This window comes from Dasypus novemcinctus, chromosome 28 (genome assembly GCF_030445035.2).
Source record: "Dasypus novemcinctus isolate mDasNov1 chromosome 28, mDasNov1.1.hap2, whole genome shotgun sequence".
Taxonomy (NCBI): domain Eukaryota; kingdom Metazoa; phylum Chordata; class Mammalia; order Cingulata; family Dasypodidae; genus Dasypus; species Dasypus novemcinctus.
Window position 1 is genome coordinate 24,023,911 of NC_080700.1, and position 14,594 is coordinate 24,038,504.

The 14,594-nt window shown below is 39.8% G+C and overlaps 1 protein-coding gene across 1 annotated transcript in view; it reads left to right on the forward strand.

Annotated features, from left to right (window-relative positions):
* PACRG (parkin coregulated) overlaps positions 1-14,594 on the forward strand; it is a 593,567-nt gene that overhangs the window by 358,851 nt on the left and 220,122 nt on the right. The gene's annotated exons all lie outside the window — the stretch shown is intronic.

The window sequence follows — 14,594 nt, forward strand, 5'->3', positions numbered from 1 at the left end:
GTGGCTTGAAGTAGAGTTAATTAGCAACACATTTAGGACGTATTATTGCATATAAACCAAGATCCACTCCGAGGTCTAAATAGCATAATCCCTACGCCTTCTCCAGCTACTCTCCAGGGAAACAGTAAAATTAGCAATTTCGTTTGTTACTCTTCACACGTACAGCTTACTTACTCAGTAACAGAAGCACTGGAGCAGTTCTATAATCTCCCAATAATTAAATTGTAAAGTTTTTTTTAATAGCCTTTCGAATACATTCGTGTGCTTTGAGTTTGTTCCTTCTCTTGATAATAATTTCATCTTTCGATACTTCCTGTTAAAATTTCATTGTCAGTTTTTATTAATTGGTTTGGTAATGACTTTCTTAAAGCAATATTATTAAAATCTGGGACAGGTGGTTTAGAGAGTTTTAATATCCATTCTCTCATTTCTAGGAAAATAGAAGAATAGCTCATTTGTAGTAGTTAGTTGGCAGCGAACACTGATTGAAAGTATGTCTATGATAATCCATTTGTTTTTTGTAAATATTATATTGTCATCTTTGCAAAATACTGAAGAGTTCATATAAATCTGGTTTACCCTAACAAAGGTATTAGCAACTTTTGGGTAATATCTTGGCATAAAATGGGTATACATCTGTTCACTCAAGAGTGAGATTTTCCCTCTGAGCCTCTTGAAATGATGTGAATCTAATTTTCTTTTATGTTGCTAGCTTTGAAGTTCTATACTTCTCACATGCATGGTGTAAGTCAACATTTGAAGTTAATTCCTGACAGCCGTGTAAATAAGTTTAGCAATTTAGTGAAATGCTGCATGAAAATTTTGCAACACGATCTGCTCTTTGTATATGTAAGAAAAAAAATCAAGAACCTGAGTATATGGGAGCTTTCACCACACACACACACAACAAAAACCTTTGTTTGGAGTCACTATTTTTAAGATTATTCCAAAATCACTTTTAAAATTCTGCTTCAGCCGGGCAGAGATTATTCAGGAAATCTTGGGATTCTCAGAACATTCTACACTCTCCTTCAATAGTAGAATCTACGTAGATGTCTAACATTATACATATTTAGAAAAACATGACTTTAACTGGTGCTGTCGAAGCTTAGTAATGCTTATAGTCTGGAGTGAGTTTATACCCATCTGAAGGGCTGTGGAATTAATGTGGACACTTAGGCTGGTTACTTTTTCAGGGGTGTAAAAATAAGGTTTTAGTAACTGAGTCTTTGATGGTCCAAACTGAATGTTTTAATAATATCAACCCTACTTTCTGGAAAACAGTCACTGAAATATTTTTCATCTGCAATTCATATTTTATTGTATAGAAGGAGCAAGTATCTGTAAAATTATACAATGATTCCACATGTGCTCCTTGTTCAAATGAAGGTTCATAAAAGAAACCCTAAATGAATCCATTATATTTAGATTCAAGTTAACTTGGATAGCAAGAGAGAGAGATCGACAGATGACAGAGGTATAGAGATGGAGATATTAAAGAAATGGAAGAATTAGGGAACAGCCACTTCTAAAAGCCTGCACCATTACTATTCCAGTTTCAGTTATAAAAGTTGTCTGTAACTTTTCTCCTAGAGAAGCATTTATTTCTGTATGTGATCGTCATGGAAGATGAGTGCTAAAGCGTTTCCCCACCCTTTCCTTGAGCATCTAGTAGTAGGCACCTACCACTGCTGCTTTTGTAACCCTATAGCTAAGTCTGGAACTTAAATACAAGCATCATTTTGTACCATGTATAAAAGGAGAAAAACAGTACTTTTCTAAAGACAATGAGAATCTCCCTTATCCTCAAGGAAACCTATAAAGAAGAATTAGTACACAAAGATAAATCTAGTTGGAAGCTCTAGACTATTAAGCAAATAGTAATTGGTTTCTATATCTTCCAATTTTTTTTCTTTACCTCTTATCAGTTATCAAAAATGTTCACTTACTTAAAGTGGTTAGCCTTAGGAATATATGACTATTTAGATTTTATCAATGTGGGGAATTTAGAGCTACTACTTAGTCCTTAATTGGTCCCTGGCTAATCCTTTCTGGGATATTTCTAAATTCATCCGCTAGGAATTGCACATTCAAACTATTTTTCTGCTTAATATTTTTTTGACATTTTAGGGAAAAAGTGTTTGTTTCAGCTTCGTTTTCTATTTATCTTAAAAACCTGTTGGTTCAATCCCAGGATGCAGTTTGCTGTATTTCCAGAAGGTCATATTAAAAAATTATGGCATTCTAGCTATAAAAACTTAGAATTGTTCAATGTGGTTAATGTAGATCGAATTCTACCAGAAGAAGCATATCATGGCATTTCCAATTGCAGTAATATTTTTGCTGTAAAAACAATTTAGCTTTGATACATTTTAATAAATGAAGTTTTAGAATATTTTCTCCATATTTACAGAACCATATATACTTATTTTACACAAGCATATGATTATCAATAACAGATAAATATATTTCCAATTAAAATTATATTAGAGATTTAGCATTAGAGAATAAAGTCCATACCTGACTTCAAAAGATTTGAGAGCAATTTCACATTTCTGTGTTTCATCTTTTCCCTACTTTTTTTCCAAGTAAATCAATGTCTTATTAAATTTGGATTCAAATATGTTTCTTTTAAATCGCACCATAACCTTTTTATGAAAAAAAAAAGATAGAAATGGCAGATAGAAACAATGAAAACTTTCAAATATCGTGATCCTGAACCCTGTCAGAGCTTTTTTTTTCCAAAATAAATTCATTTATTGAAAAGAAAAGAAACTATTTAACACATTTATGTAATTTAAGCTTTAAGATATTTTGCTGCCTGTTCTTTTTTTTTTTTTTTTGTAATGTTTGCCCCATCCACTCCCCCCAGGATGGCTCCCTCCTCTGTTTGCTCGTTATTTTTTTGGAGTTTTTTTCTCATTGTTTTTGCTTGTTGTCTGCTCTTTGTGTATGTGTGTATGTGGTTCTCATTGTCTGCTAGTTGTTTTTTTTTCCTTTAGGAGGCACTGGGACCTCCCGTGTGGGAGGCAGGTGCTCAACTGCTTGAGCCACATCCACTCCCTGCTTATCCTATTTTAAGCATTATATTATATCAAATGAACTTTCTCTGAGATGAACAGTGGGGGGACTGAAGAGCCTGGGGCCCTGGAGAAACCTGTCAGCAATTACCTGTGGCGATCAACCCCTAGGCTTGTGTTTTTGTTCAGGGAACCAGGAAAAAAATAAAATGGGACAGAGAATAGCCACCATTGCTGATACATCCCACTTCCACTTCTATAGTATCAAACCTTATCACCAGTCCCACAAGGTTATTTTTGTTCTAGGAGAAAGGGTGGCTTTGTACTATTACACAGAGTAATTTTTTTCACAGAATTTCAGGTAAAAAACACACAAAAAAAGGTCAGTTTAAGGTGTGCATTGTAATGTGGTATAAAAAGGAGCATTTTGGGAGCTAGGAGAAAGCCGATTAAAATCCTGGCTTTGCCACTTAACCAATGATGCGACCTTTGGCAAATCACTAATTTCTCTGAAATGTTTTCATCCATCGAAAATACTTATAATTCCTTTTTGAAGAATTGTCATGACGATTAGAAGTAATATGTAAATAGCCCCTTAATGTAGTGTCGGGCCTTCGCTGGGCATTAAACAAGTAGCCATTATTATTATACAAAATTATGTATGTATATAAATAAAACTGTTATAAATTGTTATATTGTAGCATTGACAGACTCTTGAAAAGTAGGTGTGTGAGCCCCAGTACCCTCCCCGTTGGGTAACTTAATCCACTGGACCCTTCCGTGAGCCTCTGAGCAAGGCATGGCTGCTTGGCCTTGCTGGCTCCAGCAGTCCTTTGCTTCAAAGGATTTCTCTTGCCCATACTGGGCAAATGCCATTGGTTATCCAGTAGGCTGGGGACTGTGGGATGAATTCTACCTTTTCTGGTTTTTTATTTTTTTGTGTGTGGGGCCGGGGCTAGGGATTCCCAGATGTGGGAAACCGGCACTCAACCACTGAGCCACATCAGCTCCCCAATTCAGAGGTTCATGACTGGCCATTTTAGGGACTTCACGTCTTAAAAAGATGGGCAAGGGCACCTGGAGTGCAGGCCTTTTTAAAAGACACAACCAATCCAAGGCCCACAGAGAAGAGGTGGCACTGGAGTGGGAAAAGTGGACATGGTGGACGATGGGTATGGGGAATGGCAGGAAGAGATGAGAGGTGGAGGCGCCTTTGGGACATGGAGCTGCCCTGGATGGTGCTGCAGGGGCAATCACCGGACATTGTAAATCCTCCCAGGGCCCACTGGATGGAATGGGGGAGAGTATGGGCCATGATGTGGACCATTGACCATGAGGTGCAGAGGTGCCCAGAGACGTACTTACCAAATGCAGTGGATGTGTCATGACGATGGGAGTGAGGGTTGCTGGGGGGGGAGTGGTGGGGTGGGGGTGGTGGGGTTGAATGGGACCTCATATTTTTTTTAATGTAATATTTTTACAAAATCAATAAAAAAAAAACAACACTGTCTTTCTAGAGTGTTTTCAGTTGAAAGAAGAAAACGAGTTTCTATAAAATATTCCTAGAGTACCTTTGTCATACAGCAAATAGTTTTTTCTTCTTATGTTCTTTCAGAAACGTTACTAAAGGTTACTAAAATTAAGACACTAAGACATTCAATTTATAGCTTTCAGAGATGAAACCATTAAAATTAATGACACAGTGTATTGCATTTGAGAAACATGAGCCAGTAAATGGTATTAAAACATTTATAGCTAAAATGTGGGTATTTACCAATAGATTAGGACTCATCAAATAACTCTGTTTTCTGGAGGCAATTCTTACTTTGGTTCCTTTGTTTCTAACTACAGCAGTAGTCCTGAAACGTTTACCTTTGATGAGAGTTCAGAGACTCCAGATTCATGCTCTACATTGTAAATGTATATATTGGAATATGCAGAAGTCATGGTAATAATGAAATAATGTTTTTTTCATGTTTGTAGAAATTAAATACCCTCAGGTTTATCTAAGCTGTATACCACTATAGACTAATAAAAGTCCATGAAAAGAGACTTCAAAATTTTTAATTCAAATTCAGATACATTATAACAGTAATGGGAGTGCATTGAATTTGCAAAATATTAAGAAGTCTGTACCAAGTCTTTGACCCTGAAATTTAAGTGGCTTCTAAAAAATAAAAACAATTGTTTTATGCTGATAATCTTTTAAACAGCCTCTCATGAGAATTTAGGCATTCTTGATTAATCTCATTCAAACCCTCATAGATATTTCTTTGAGTTACAATGGGACCCATTCTCATGGTCCTTTAAAATGTTGATGAACTTTTGAGGACTTCTGATGAACTTTTGAGAACCAAAAAAAGGAAAAAGAAAAACTTCAGTTTTTCTGTTTCGTAATTGACTTACATAAAGGTTATTTCTCTTCACAGAACTTTAATTTTAATTTTGGAATTAATGTTTATTCCCCCATGGAATTCTAAACCATTTTAAGTCCATGATTTATATTTTAGAAGTTTTCTTCAGAGGTCTTTTGAAATCAGTAGATTTATTGGATTTGCCCTGAAAGCACTAGATTGTCCTAAATTTATTTCAGAAATTAATATTAGAACTACTTCTCCACAATTCCTGAAAGTTAGATTTGGAATTATCATATATACACTCTGTTCTGAGCATTTCTTCCTTCAGACTTAACTAGCTGATCTAAAGAGAATCCTAGCGTCAAAACAAAGGTAGAAGATATATTTGGGGATCCATTGGCCTGAGCCTTTCTCCAGTGTACTAAGCTTGAAATATTTGTTGGTTCCCCCAGGACGAAATATTTGTATTGGACGCTCTTTCCCTGTGCTGAGTGTGGCACACCAAGCAGAATTATGTGCTCAATAAGTGTTTGGAATTAACTCACTAACCAGTTCTACAAGACTAAAACTCATTTATCTGGTCTTGGACTAAGTGCCTTCACGACTCCATGATGTAGATTCTGCTACCAAAGTTGAACTAAAATCTGCAACTTTGACCTCTGTCCAGCTTATCTCTGGTCTAAACTAACACAAAATCATATCTAATCCCTTTTCTAAAAAAACAGACCCTCAAGAGATTCTAGAAAATTCCCCTTCCCTCTCAATCTTCTCTCCTCCAAATTCAATGTTCCTGCTTCTTCCAAGCATTCTCTACAAGCAAAGCTTCCAGAGCCTTAAAAATGTCAGGGAATGAGCATAGAGGCACCATATTTCTGCAGAATCTTATTGTTACGCAACAACCTAAGAAAGCAGATCCTGGAGAAAAAATGGTCTTAGGATAGGCCAAGCTTCTATGACTCATTTGATGCACCTCACACATTGTCACCCCATAAAGACGTCTTAACCATTATGAAATTTCCTCTTCACTCAGATTGCTTCATTCAAGTTCATTTTCAGCCCAAATTCACTTGTTAAAAAAAAACAAAACACAACAAAACATGGTAGGGGGCCCCGCGGGCAGGCAAAACGCTGAAAATTTCCTCTGTATCTGCTCTCTTCTGTGGCCCTCCCTGGCTGCAACAGCCCAGAGGGGAAAATTATTCTGAGAGTTGTCTATCTGTAACTAGAAACAAATCACCTAGTAGGGTAATAACCCAGTGTCTTAGTTTTAGTAGGCTGCAGTCACAAATACCACACACTGGTTTTGGCTTAAACAACAGGAATGAATCAGCTCACAGTTTCAAGGCTCAAGGCTCGCATCCCTGCCCCCCGGGGTGGGGGGACCCGTGGCATCCTGTCTGGTGGGCAGTCCTTGGGTCCCCTGTTCCCATCACATGGTGATCTCCTCTCCTTTCTCTTCCGGTTGCCTTGCCTTGCAGCTTCCGGTTCCTCCCCGTAGCTTTTTTCTTTTCTGTGTCTGAATTTCTCTTGCTTATAAAGTCATGCGGTTTAAGGTCCAACCTCATTCAGCTGAGCCACAGCTTAACTAAAAGAACACCTTCCACTTATTGCGAACCAATGCAGTGGGTTCACACTCACAGCAATTCAGATTAAGACCAAGAATAGGTCTAAATTGAGACTACCACACCAAGGAAATTAGAATCCAGCTGTCGGTCTCTTTCCTAGGGTGCGTTGAGATTTAAAACCAACCAAGTGCTTGATAAATGAAAGCAGAGGTTCCGTGCTTCTTCACGCACTCACCCCCAGTGCTGCAACTACTGACACTGGGCCTCCTCTCCTGAGTCCCTTTTGACAACAAAAAATTCTATTCTTTCTCTTTCAGCAGGAAGGGTTTGTTTTACTAAGAAAGGGAAATCATCTAGGTAAGTGTTGAGTAGGGGAGATAGGGGTGAATTGATTAATTTTTCCTTCAGTAATGATGCAAACTAACCAAAGAGAGGTGAGCAAGTGCTTTCCCGCAGCTCCCGGTGTGGCCCTGGGAATTCCACAGACACCGGCTTTCTAGTAGGTCCCACTGGGTCTGGCCAGAGTGAAGGACTGAATTTTCTGTGCCTGTCACCTGCCCCAACTACGTGAACCTGGCCAGAGGACCAGGCTACTCCGTGTCTGAATGAGGTATTGACAAATAAATAGGAGTCCGTTCACCTGGTAGAAAAGCAGGGAAAGACATTTGGACTGGAGGAACAATGTGTGTAAAAAGCAATATGTCAGAGTGTAGTTTAGCCCAGCATAGTATTTAAGAACAAAGGCTGGGAAGCAGGTGTGGCTTGAACGACTGAGCTCCTGCCTGCCACATGGGAGATCCCAGGTTCAGTTCCTGGTACCGCCTGAAGGCAACAAGCAAGAGAGCGAAGCAAACTGGCATGACACACAAGCACAGCGAGCTGACACAACAAGATGATGCATCCAGAGACACAAGGAGGAAAACATAATGACAAACACAGCAAAACAGGGAGCAGGGGTGGTTCAAGTGATTAGGCACCTCCCTCCCACATGGGGAGCACTTTGTTTTGAAGATCAGAGAACTATAAGGAAAGAAGTCTGCAGGCATACCAACTACAAGGGAACAAGGGGAATGAATGGTGAAATGTGAGCAAAATTGTTTTGCAAGTTAATAAGTGTTCAATAAATATAACATCTAATATCTGCATCACAGGGTTGTGGGAAAAACATGTATTTGTGGTTTTGTGTGGTCCTTCCTAGAAAACAAACTGAAATCTAACAGAATTAGTATGATAATTTAGTAACATGATTATATGCAAAATAAAATGTTCAAGAATTGGTCTCTTTCCTATATACCAGGGATGAGAAATACAATACAAAAAAATCATTTTCTAGATGCCAGATGTCCCTAATTACAGAAATGTTCCAGCACAGACAAACATTTGCTTCTCAACTTTCCCTCCCCCTGGAACACCATATTTTCTTCTTCTTTGGACCACGGCATCATTTCGGAAGAGGTCTGAGGTATTTACCTAATCACAAAGCACATTTGGGACATTTACCAAGAATGGCCTGCTCAAATGGTCTTTTGACGTTCCAAACTTAAGATAGAATCTGCTTTCAATTTTAAATGACTTTCTTTTTTCTTCTTCTTCTTCTTCCTCTTTTTTTCAGTTTTCTGTATGACTCTTTCAAAAATCTTGGTTTCTGAGCTTCGTCCTGGGCATCCCAGGTAGACCTGCAGAGGTCATCGACATCATCTAGTCTGGCCACTCTTCCCCACCCCATGTGCTTTTACCTGAAGGATTCAGACTGTCATGAGGATCCCTCATTACGGACAAATTCAGTCCAGGCACATCTGACTGGTACCCCTACTGATGGCAAGTTGGGTATATCTGGAATTACTTATGTAGGTAAATTCCATTGATCATCTCGGAAACTTAAGTAGAAGGGCACCTGTTGTATGAAAATAGAGGCTTGTGATGGGACTGGAACTGGTGATCTCAGCCCCATTGCCCTGTTTGTTGGAAGGGGCCATATGTTCTAAACCCCTCTTTCTTGGTCTGGTGCTTCTTAGAAGGTGGCACCTATTTCTCCTCCAAAACCAAACTCAGGTTTCACCTCCTCTCAGTAAATTTCCCTGGTTCCATTCAGACCAGCAGAATGAACTGCTCTCTCATCTCTTTATTGCCTAGGCATCTGTCACACTGTATGGAGGTTTGTTTTTTTTCCCTGTGTCTGCCTCTTCTGCAAGACTCGGAACACAAGAGGGCAGGGGCAAAGTTGGGGCAACCTGCCATTTCCTCAACCTGTTGGCAAAGCCATGTTTGAAATATGCATTTTGTCACCCCTCCTTCTGTCTCTGAGGTTCTACAAACAAAGCTAGGTGATTCTAGCTCATTCCCAGTCCTTGACCCGTGACGTCCGCACTGCTAGCAGGACACCAGCACATTCCTGAGTGGGAGATTTCCACCAGTTCAGCTCAGACCTTAAAGATATGCCTGGAAAAATCTGTTTAATTTGCTTTCGTGTATTTAAAAGCTCAAGATGGCCCCAGATGAGCAGGCATGCAGATATCTGCCCAAGAGGAAATAGCATTCTTTTCTATGTATGCACCAGAGGGTTTTGCATAATCTGGACAAGAGAGCAAATCGCTGTGTCTAAAGCATTTCATTTAAAGAGGCTTTCTTATTCAGTCAGTTCATAAATTGTACTTCACCTAAAATATCATTTATTCTGAACCATCCTTAATTTCCGGTTCGTGGGATGTAAATAGATTCACTGATAATTAAGGTCTCATTCTCATTTTCCTGTATATGCAAATCTTCCATGAGCACCCAACAAATGACTTTTTAAAGGCCTCTTTGTGGACAGTGCAGAGAAAATAAGAATGTCACCAAATGTAATTTTTATGCTGAATAGTCACAATTCATGGATAGTTAAAAGGCAAGTTTAAAGACGGAGTAGGAGGAGGGGAAAAAAAGACTTTCTCTAGTGGTGGAATCCTTGCCCTGCCCCTGTATAAAAAGTTAACAGGGCCCCTGGTATTTCTACTCACTCTAGAGTAAGAGCTGTAGGCACTTTAAACCACACACACGATTGCAGTTCAGTGTGTAGGATCTCTACTTCAATATATTCATCAAAAGCACCAAACTTGATTTAACACCAGATGTTCTCTGCTCTCCTGGCTTGAACCCGCTCCAGGCTGGAAACTTGCTACAGGAAAGGGGGAGAGTTGGGGTTGGCTTCATCTATTTCTCTGCCTTGTCTGTTGCCTTCCTCTCCCTCTCCCACCCAAGTTCCGTGTGATGGTTAGGCTAATGTGTCAACAACTTGGCCAGGTAATGGCACCCAGGTGTTTGGTCAAGCAAGCACGGGGCTAATTGTAATACAAGGACGTTTACGGAGTTTCGTCACCAGTGAGTTTACAGCACAGATAGCTGGCTACATCTACATCAACCGGGGAGATTGCCATCAGCAGTGAGTGATGCTTTATCCAGTCAGTTGAATGCTTTGAAAGAGGAAGTGATTCCAGCATTCAGGGAGGACTTCCCAGCTCGTCTCTGGATGGCCAACATCTCCCGGAAATTCATCAAGGACCCTCGATGGACTTTCATCGGAGCTGCAGCCTGCCTGGGAAGCTGGACTCCTGCATCCCCATGGTCCCGTGAGAGACTCTTCTAAAATCTCGTGCTATTGACAGGTATCTCCTGTCGGTTCTGTTTCCCTAGAGAACCCTGACTAACAGACTTGGCAGCCCAGCTCCTGGCCCACTGTGTTCCTTGGGGAAAGGGCAGACAGGAGGAGGAGGGGAAGTTCTTACTGATCTGATGTTATCCTACATTGGCTGGTGCTCCCCGGGGCCAAGGGTGATTAAGGCTAGTTCCCTTGTGAGGCCCTGACCAGGGCTCTCCAGGGGTCCCACGTGGGCACTCCCAAGGTGCTGTTGAGCCATGGCAATGGAGTCTATCCGGGACGCCCACTTGAGAACCCCTCCTCAGCCCCTGACACCCTACAGTCCCTTCTGGCTCCTGTGCTTGGAGCCCTCTGCCCTTCTAGGAGCACTAATACCCAAGGTCGAAAATGACCGCACATCAGTGCTTTCTCCCATGTGAAAAACATGTGCCATGGAACACTCTGGAAGCACGGGCTGAGCCACCCCAGCTCCGTTTGCTGCTCATTCACCAAGGCCGAGCCAGGACTTTGCATTGCCCAGCTGCAGGGAACATGTTTCAGGTCCCTCCAGGTAGTTCCAGTAGATTCAAGGAGCCCCTGGAATTGGGAGCATAGCATGGCACAGCAACAGAAAGCCGCTTCTCCTCTCTCCTCCGCACAGGTTGGCCCTCTTTGAAAGTCTGGGTCCGTCTGAGAGGGGTCCAGTCGTTGGGGAACTGGTTCTCTGAACTGTCCTGCATGGGCTGCAGATGAAATCCTTGTCTCTCTCTCACCTTGGGCCCACAAGGGTCCCATATGAACTCCCTGGCAGAGCACCTTTGGTCGACCTGAGCCAAACATGAAACCTTAAGAGGAATCTTATACTTACGCGGTCGTCTTCCTGAAATCTGTATTTTTTCACATTGCAAAATGGAATATATATTGTTCTGCCTGAACTTATCCATCTGGGGGTGGGAGGGTGGGGAGTGGGTTAAAAATAAACAAACAAACAAACAAATAAATAAACTTAACCATCGGTAAATGTGGAGTAGAAGAATACAGTGGACACATTTCCTTGGGGGAAAAAATGACAAATATTATTGATATTTCCTTGCTTGTCTGCTTTATTATATTCTCCTGTACATCTTGAATTAATGTTCCAAATAATTTTTTAAAAAGTAATGGTGTCAATATTATGATGCCAAGGTTCAGTTCAGAATCTTCTTTATTTTTATTTTATTTTTATTTTATTTTTTATTTTTTTGTCTTTATTTTTTTAATATTACATTAGAAAAATATGAGGTCCCCATATACCCCCCACTCCCCTCACCCCACCCCTTCCCCCATAGCAACATTCTCCTCCATCATCATGAGACGTTCATTGCACTTGGTGAATACATCTCTGAGCACCGCTGCTCCTCATGGTCAATGGTCCACACCATCGCCCACACTCTCCCACAGTCCACCCAGTGGGCCATGGGAGGACATACAATGTCTGGTAACTGTCCCTGCAGCATCTTCTAAGATCAATTTCCTTTTTTTTTCCTTTTAAAATATAGTACTTTATTTTTTTACCTTATTGAAGCATATCACTCATACATAAACATACATAAACAATAAGTGTACAGCAATAGTTGTGAACTTACAAAACAAACACATATAACATCATACAGGACTCTCCCACCTCACCCTACCACTAATACCTTGCACTGTTGTTGAACCTTTTTAGCTAATGATTAAAGAGCATTATCAAAATATTACTACTAACCAAAGCATTTTTCCCAACTCCCCCATTATTATCTTGATATCATTTAGATATGAATATACATAAACAATAAATGTATAGTAAAAGTTGTGAACTTACAAAGCAAACATGCATAACATCATATAGTACTCTAATGTGAGCTTTTTATAAGCCTATTTATATCCATTTTGAAATGGCTGATCATATAATGAAAAAAACTACTCTCCATTCAGTGACTTTTAAACCTAGATTTTTAATACCTTTGTAATCTGCTTTTCTCCTCCCCCAATAGCCCCAATCTTTTATTTTAAACTTTATATTTCTTGAGACTTGAAGTTATTTTACAATAAATTAAAAATCAAGTTAATGATACAGTATCATAATTTTTAGAACGAGAATGTAATTGGACCATCATAACAGGATTATTGCCTCATAATTCTCCCACTATTTCAAGCTTTGTTTTGACTTTTAGACAAGTTGAATATGTATTTATATATATTTAATTTTGAGGAGTTTGTAGTTCACTCAGACTCTTTGGTTGTATCTGAGTTTGTCTGTGTTTAGTTGATACAAATATCGTAGATAAATGTCAATAGGTAGATCTGTCTAGAAGAAGTAGAACATGTCATTCTTTCAAAGTTTCGTCATCTGTGAACATAGAATAAAGGTAGTCAATAAAATTTCTAAAAGAATTTCTGGGCTAGGGTTTTAGATCACAGTGGTATGAAGATACAGAGTGTGAGGCCAGGCTTGTAAACACCCACTTGCATGTCCATCTTTACTTAAACATCTGCAGATCTATCCGTTGTTCATCCTGTAAAACTGGACCTTCTTGCTCTCACCTTAAGGCTACTCCCATTATATCCAGAAGAACAAATACAGGCTAACACCAAAAGCATTGGAAAGCAATGTGGTTTATAACAAAGTTTTCTTGGAACTACCAAAGAAAAGACCACATGGTCCATCATTCATTGATTCATTTTTAAAAATGTATTAAGTGCTTACTAATTACCAAGACAGAAAAAAACTTCCAAAAAGTTCTTCATAAAGCAAAACCGGCCATCTTCTGCTCAACCTTATTCATCAAAGACTTCCTCCTGGCTGTACCAGTGTATTTGAACCAGTGATTATATCCAGAGAAGGCCTGGGAATGAAAGGGAGTCTTGCCACAATCAGGAATACACAGAGCTGTAAAAAGATGGTACATTGCCCAACACTGACCCCACCCGTGGGCAGGGAGCCTTACAAACTTTACATTCCTTGTAACCATACTCCCTCAACTTTTACTCCAACTTTTTAATAATTTTGCCCTGATGTCAGGGCACAAAGAACAATAAAACTCAGATCTGATGGTAGGCTTGTTGAGACAGTTAACTGGGAATAATGCATCCTCTTAGCAAGTGAAATAGTGAAGAAATCCAACAGAGTTTCAAATTTATCACCATTATCATTATCTTCTTTCAGCTTCATCAATTCTAGCTACATGTTAGGAATCCTGGAAAGATTCTGAGAAGAATCCCCCTAAGTCAATGTATTACTTTGCTAACGCTGCTGATGCAAATTTAGCAGCAATGGGTTGATTTTTATAAAATGAATGTCTTTGGAGTAAAAGCTTACTGTTCCAGGGTCATGAAAGGTCTAAATCAAGACACCATCCGAGATGCCTTCTCACCGAAGATCATCTGCCAGCAGGTCCTGGAATCCTACCATGTGGCAAGGCAAGATGGTGGCCCATATCTGCTATTCCTGAAGTCCTCTTTCTCACACGGCAGGGTCAAAAATGGTGGTGGCCCTCTTTCTTGCTGTGTTTCTGCTTTCAGTTCTCAATTTATATAAGACCCCAGCAAGAAGGTAGAGACCCTAACCTGGATCACACTTCACTGATGTAGTCTAATCAAAGACCCTAAAGTGATCTAATCAATTGATCTAATCAAAGGTCCCTTAATGAATCTAATCAAAAGGCCCAATCTACACTTTGTTTATAGGTATAGGTTAAGTCCACAAAAGACAAACCAGTACAGTGGGTTACCTCCTAATATTGTTAAACAGGGGTCTCCTAGAATTTATAGGAGCAAGTCTTGTTAAAGTTTTGCTAGGCATTATAACAATATGTAATTTATGCTAGATCTTTGCTTGGAGCCCCATTATGAAATGTATGTTGCGTTCATAAACCCAACTAGAGTGCATTTGAGGCCATTGGCCCTGTAAGCTACCAACCACTAGATCTGAGAGTTCACACAAAGACATGTGATGATATCTGGCCAGGGTAATTTGTTCTTTGGTGCATACCCCATCATCAGGGCTTTCTAATAGGTC